The sequence below is a fragment of the Lactuca virosa genome, chromosome 3 (genome assembly GCF_052849685.1).
Source record: "Lactuca virosa cultivar CGN04683 chromosome 3, Lactuca_virosa_CGN04683_v6, whole genome shotgun sequence".
NCBI lineage: Eukaryota > Viridiplantae > Streptophyta > Magnoliopsida > Asterales > Asteraceae > Lactuca > Lactuca virosa.
Genome location: NC_136428.1, coordinates 179,873,158 through 179,880,503, shown reverse-complemented (window position 1 = coordinate 179,880,503; position 7,346 = coordinate 179,873,158).

Genomic DNA, 7,346 nt, shown 5'->3' with positions numbered 1-7,346 from the left:
ATTTGGTTTGACGTCTGTGCACTTGACAATTTTGGAGGTGGAGAATTATCCTCGTAGTCATCAACATTTTTTGAGTCGTTATCGGATATATATATATATATATATATATATATATATATATATATATATATATATATATATAGAGAGAGAGAGAGAGAGAGAGAGAGGTAGGTTCAAATGTTTCTCACATTTATTGTGTGCTAGAATGCACCAATAAGAATTTAGTAATAATTATATGTATATTAAATGCTATCCATACTTATAACTCATTTTTTTTATGGAAACTAATTAAATTCGTTATTAATGTCAACAATAATATTCTTTCAGAATGAATTCATATCTAGAAGAATGAGAGTGTATTCCAACAGAATGAGAGTGTATTCTAGTAGAATACACTCTCGTTCTTCATATTCAATGCAACTTTATTGTATTTTAAGTGATTGAGTCCTGAAACAAAATACGAACTCATATATAAAAACTTAGATGTGAATTCATTCTGAAAGAATGTTATTACTGACATTAATGAAGAATTTAATTAGTTTCCATAAAAAGAGAATTATAATTATGGATATCATTTAATATACATATAATTATGGAAATCAGTTAATATCTATATTTATTTAATTTACTAAATTTCTATTGGTGCATTCTAGCACACAATAAATGTTTAAAACAAAATAACCTAACCATATATATATATATATATATATATATATATATATATATATATATATATATATATATATATATATTAGCTTCAAACGTGAGAAGCAAAAATATTCTGATAAAGACGTTCCTCAGTAATATCATCATGACTCTCGAAGTCATGCGCGGTAGCAATACCAAACCAAATACGACGAGTAGTGGGGTCCTGAGCTAAGCCTTGGCTAAACCTTGGAAATCTTAATTCCATAATGTCTTTCAAATCCTACTAGCCATTATCCTACTACAATAATTCTTGCTAAGAAGAACGCCCATGTTGTGGCAATTCCACCCAGAAGGTAATGGGTTACTCCTACAACACGTCCTTGTACAATGCTTAAGGTGATAGCTGGGTAGCAGGAGCAACTTTTAATTTATTATGAGCCCAAATGATAGATTCAATAAGTTCTTGCCAATAACCACGTCCACTGAATAAAAACGTTAAACTAAAAGCCCATGCAAAATGAGCACCTGGGAAAAAAAAGGCCATATGCAGATAATGGAGAACCATAAGACTGAATTAACTGGGATGCTGTGCCCATAAGAAATCTCGGAGCCACCCATTAATAGTAATAGAACTCTACACAAAGAATGTCTGAGTCCCTCTTCTTTCCTGAACCTGTGAGAACACTCTAAGAATATGCATTGGAAAAAAAATAATGGTTAAACTGAATGAATTATAAATTGTAATGACTTATATAATTTAAAACTTTATATAGTGTTGTTTTTATACTAAACTGCAAATTTGGTCCCTATGGTTTGCAAAAAATAGTGTTTGGAGTCTAAAAAGTTTCTTACTTGCACCGTTGATAATGGATGCTAGATCTTAGGCTCTTAGCTCCATTTAGGCCATATGTTCATAAAAATGTAAACTTTATGGAGTATTTTGATCCATGCATGTATTAAGATCTTTATTAACCTCCTTTTTGAGCTTTGAGTCCCAATAAGTCATGCATGAGTGTAAAGTTGCCAACTTTATGTGATAAGTCACCCTTAGGGACCATATCTGAAAGTATAGCTAAAAGTATTAACCGATTAAGTGCCTAATGAAGAAATCTAGTAAGTACAGGAGTGATCTGGGCGTATGAGTTGAGTACGCCCCACGTACTCAACAAATGGGTATTTCGTTTTGGCCTTCTCGGTTTGGGCCATAGTTTGGGATTTCTAAGTTTAGGCGTTGTTGGGCCATTAGACTTATGTTATGGGCTTGGGTCTAATATGTTGGACTTCTTTAGATTTAGGCCCATGATGGGTTTGGGGCCCAATTTTGAAGATTGGGCCATAAGTGGGATTTGGGTTGCCATTTAGGATTTGGGCCTTTTGAGTAGTTGAGTTAGGCCTTGGCTTTGGGCCATGTTAGATAAAGGGTAAAATGGTCTTTTACCCTGGTTATGGACTAAGTAGCTAGACTCTTGGTTATGGGTCGAGATCCAATTATTAATTGGAAGTTATTTGGATGATGATAACGCGAGGATTTCTGGACCAGCAGACAGAGATCTATTTGAGTGATTCAACAGCTAGAGGTAAGTTTCCTCACTGTGTTTTGCTGGTCGAAGGCACCAATGCTGGCCCATGATTTGTTATGTTAGGATTCAAGATATTTGTGTGACTCTTGCATGTGTTATGTGCTTGTATGCTTACCGGGCGAGGCCCGACGACTATTATGTATGCTATTTATCTGTGTGATTATTGCATGTGTTATGTGTTTATCTGTTATGATTATATGTATACCAGGAGGGGCCCGATGCTGGGTAGGGCCCGATGACCGACAAATTTGTATACCGAGTGGAGCTGTAACATCCATAAAATTCATGAAAATTTTTAAACTTTTCAAACAATTCCACAAAACATCATTATTTACAAAATAGTTTTCAAACATATCTATTATCAGAGTTTTCTCAAAATCATAAAAAAAAACACGAGGAGTTGGCACAATCACGCCTTTGCCTTCCCGCGATCATCTAAGGTACCTGAAACATAACCCAAAACTGTAAGCACAAAGCTTAGTGAGTTTCCCCAAAATACCAACACAACACAAAACCAACATAATAACAATAAACAACATGCATACAGAGCCTTCAGTCTGACTGGAACGCACCACCAGCCTACAGTCTACCTAGACCGCTCATGGAACCTTCAGCATGACTGGTATGCCACATCGGGTCTTCAGCCTATCTGGATCATTCTCCGGGCCTTCGGCCTGAATGGTATGCCCTACTGGCCTTCAGTCTATCCGGGCCGCCCTGGGTCTGTTGGCCTTCAGCACAAAGCAGGACCGCCTCAACCTAACCACACATACATCGTGTCGACACACATATATAACAGATAATCATACAATTAACCAGCTAATAACAAGAACACAGATCTTACAGATCACTAAGCATAGCATCATCCTATCTACCATAGATCTAACAGATCACTATAATAATTAATCATATGATAATCAGGATAACACTCCAAAGGGCCGACCTTGGTGCCTTCGACCCATAAGTACAGTGAGGAAAAATCACCTCGCAACTAGATAGAACCGATGAGGCCCGACTTCGAATCTCAGCTTACAACACAATACCTAAATCCACCAAGAGACCAATTCCATCAAAATCCCAAAATACCCAAAATGCCCTCAAAGTCCAACTTGGTCAAAGTCAAGGGTCAAGGTCAATAGTCCATGTTGACCCAACACGCTGTGTTCCCTCTGGCCACGTCGTGTTTCTCAAGCATACAAACAGACGGGAAAACTTCAACCAACACGCCGTGTTGACTTGCAAACACGTCGTGTTCGCCAGAGTTCCAACAACTTAATACATTCAACCGCCTTTTCATCCCCAAGAGCTCCAAAGCTCAGATCTAGACCAAAAATGTGCTTAGGAAGGATAAAGTTTCCAACTTTATCCATCGGGACTACCAAAAGGTCCAAGAACCCAAATCACAAGCTTGACAATGCAAGGGCTTAACCACAATCCCCTTAATTCTTAAGATCTGAAGTCCATCCCTTCCAGAAGGGGTTCAAACACCTAAACCATCCCAAAGGTTGGTGCTTTTTATAAATACATGTCCAATGCATGTCTTGAACCCATATTAGGTCAAAAGGAGGATTCATGACCTAATCTCTATCTATGGCATCGAAACTTGGTTATAGACTAGATCCAACCCACTACTAGGTCACCTTGACATGGAGATTCATAAAGTTGAAAACTTTATGAGATCCATCCATTGCAACATCCAAGAACAAGGAGAAAAAGGGACAAAACTCAAGATATAACAACTTTGAATGATAAAAATCAGGTTTTGGACACTTACAAAAGTCCATGAGAGTGCCAAACTGAAGAATGGGGCTTGCTTGCTGGATCTTTGCTTCTTTCTTTCACCTTTTTCCTTCCAAACACCAACTAGCTTCACAAATGGGAGGGGAAATGATTAGGGTTTCTTTCAGAACTTGAGGGGATGATAGAGGCTGAGGGTTAACAAACCTAGCCTCCACATTCCTTTAGCTAAGGAGAAAAACCCGGAATGTTAGGGTTTCATTTTCAGCGGTCAACACGCCGTGTTCCAAGAAGAAACATGCCTTTCAATATTCAGACACACCGTGTTGGTGCCTCCAACACGCTGTATCCAAACCTCAATTATGCCCAAGAATGCTACCACTTGACCAATTGACATGAAATGGAATTATAGGGATGAATTTAGAAGTACCTGAAGATCGGGATGTTAGAGGAGCCCGATGTCGGGTGGGGCCCGTTGACAGGTGGGGCCCATTATGTGTTTATTATACATGGTATGTGGTATTTTGGGGGAACTCACTAAGCTTTATGCTTACGATTTTCAGTTTTTGTTTTCAGGTACTTCTGGTTCGAAGGAGAAGAACCCGGGATGATTGCAGTGCACACACCACCTCGTTCCGCATTTTATGATTACTCTGATTTTTTTATGATGTATTTGATACACTTTGTTCCATCGTGGTTTTATGTTGATGTTTTGGGATAATGGTTTTATTAATTTAAAAACGAAACATTTTTTGTCTTAATTTTGGGACGTTACAGTTACAAAACCCTAACTCAAAAATGGGTTCACAGAAAATCCACAAAGAAGAAGGACGCGATGAGTTACTGCCATATACCTTCTGTTGGATCTATATGCCCAAAAATCATGATGGAGTGATATTGCTAATAATATATGATCATATAGGGTCACACATTTATCAAGTTGACACATTTTGTATATTTATTATTAATATGATTATTAATAAATAATATCGATTCTTGTATTTTAGTTAGGGAATCATTATTGTTTTGTGAAAATAATAATTATAATAGAGTATTACTAGTTATTATTTCATATGGTATGAATTAATAAGTCATGCACAACATTTTAGACTAGTTGGATTCTTTTGTCTTTTACCTAAACACAAAGTTTATATTTTATAAACTTGGAGTTTATAAAAAATAAAGATCTTACTTTTTAAAAGGCATAATGATGGTGTACGAGGTTGCTTTTTCAACCTTCCATTTTTTGTCTCCCATGCTTCTAAAGGCTACCATTACTTTAGATTATTTTAATGGTTAAGCTTTACTTTTCATGGGCTATATAAGAGATGCATGAGACTTGCATTTTTGTAAGAGTGAAGCTCTTCTTTCTTCCCTTCTTTCTCTCTAAATCCGTGAGCATGAAGAAGCTCTTTTCTTTTGAAGTTTGGTGCTTTGCTTTGGTGATTAGAAGACCTATTGAGTTGTTCCCTTTAGTGCTTAATTGAGTTAAGCACTTAAAGGCTTTAGACACTCAAGAATACAAGAAGGAACTAGCATTCCAAGTGCCTTACTCTTGATGGTGGATACTTGTAGAGAAGATCATACACTTTGATCTTTTGTTATCTTCATCAACACCCCAAAACCAAGTGGGTTCAAAGGCTTCAAAGGTTATCTCTAAAACATCATATGGTTGGTTTTATTTCATTCTAACCTCTATAAATGGATCCATGATGGTTTGGTTTTCTTATGAACTAAAAATAAACTCGTTATTTTTAAAGTCTTCCGTTGTCGGTTGTTTGTGAAAAATAAACTTTTATTTCGTATCAAAACCCAACAGTGGTATCAGAGCCATCTTGTATATATGTTAGAATGATTTTTTATGTTAGATAATCTTTGCTTTTTGGAAAACAAGCATGAATTTCTTTTGGTTAAGAAAAATCCATATTTGTCTTCTTTGGCAACTACTTGGTTAAAATTGTTTATTTTTATATATAACCATTTTTCATGCATTTTGGTTATATAAAAGTTGCCTTAGAAAAAACAAAGAGTTGTTTGTTATAATATTTGATATGTTGTTGTGTATAAACAAGCCATTTGGACATTTGTGTTGTTTTTGGTTGATATTTATTTATTCATATGATGTAATAGATAAATAAGTACTTTTCATTTGTTGATTTGATGTAATAAATTAGTTAGACTAGTTGTATTTAGTTTAAATGTAACAAGATGAAGAAATTACCACCTTGATGACCTTTTGAAGTGTCCATTGAGACCTCTAGGAAAGACTTAATGATTCTTGTGATGACTCACAAAAATTATTACTAGACATGGCTTGGTTTATACACATTATAATGCATGCTTGTGATGTTTATTTTATGTTAAATGTATGTTATGTTTTATGTATGAAAACAGTTTTTACATGTCAATTAATATTTTTTCATAAGATAATATCACTTGGAGTTTGAGTAAAAAATATTTAAAAGATAACATAAGATGTTTATAAATGGATATTTATAAAAACGTTTTACCGGTTATCGGTTACCGGTTAAAACTCATTTTTTGTTGAAAATAGTTTTATTGTAAAACTTATAAATACCTAACTTTAAAATATTTGAAATGGTTTAAAAGATGTTTAAACTTTATATAAACTCCCTGTCTTTATAATAAATAATGAGTTTTTATTAAAAAGACTAAAATCGGTTTATAGCGTTATAACGGCAAATAATAAAACTAGTGATTATTTTTTGCGTCGAAACTTAATATATGATATTGGTATTTTAAACATAACGCAACATATTGATATTATGTTTTATGCATGCTAAATGAGATTTAAAACATAAGTATCATCATCCAAGTTTTGGTTTATCAAAATATGACTTTTATCATAAGATGCATAAAATTGAGTTTATAAAATAAAATGAGTTTATTCTATAAATTCATGGAGTCATAAGTTTTTGATTGTTAAAAGGAGATTTAAAATAGTGATTTTATAACTCGTCCAGAACTCAAAGTCTTAAGTATAAAATATAATTATATTAAGACTGTTACCGGTTCTTAAAACCGATCAATGACTAAACTTTAAAATACCGGATTTTAGTTTATAATTGATCGCTGTTAATGGCAAATAAAATGAAGTTTTATTTGGCACATTAAGAACCTCATAACAAGTGATATGAATTTTACAAAAAGGTACATGAATTGTTGGATGCATGCAATATTCATGAGACCATGTTTTTATAAACTATAATTGTAAAACATATATAAACCCTTATTTACAAAACTTCAAATCTATGCAATCTATTTAAAATTCACTTGAGATTTTTGTGCAGTTCATATGGATTTTTGGGTCACCATATTTATTTGGGTTGTCAAAAATAGTCAATGTGTTTTCGTATTTGC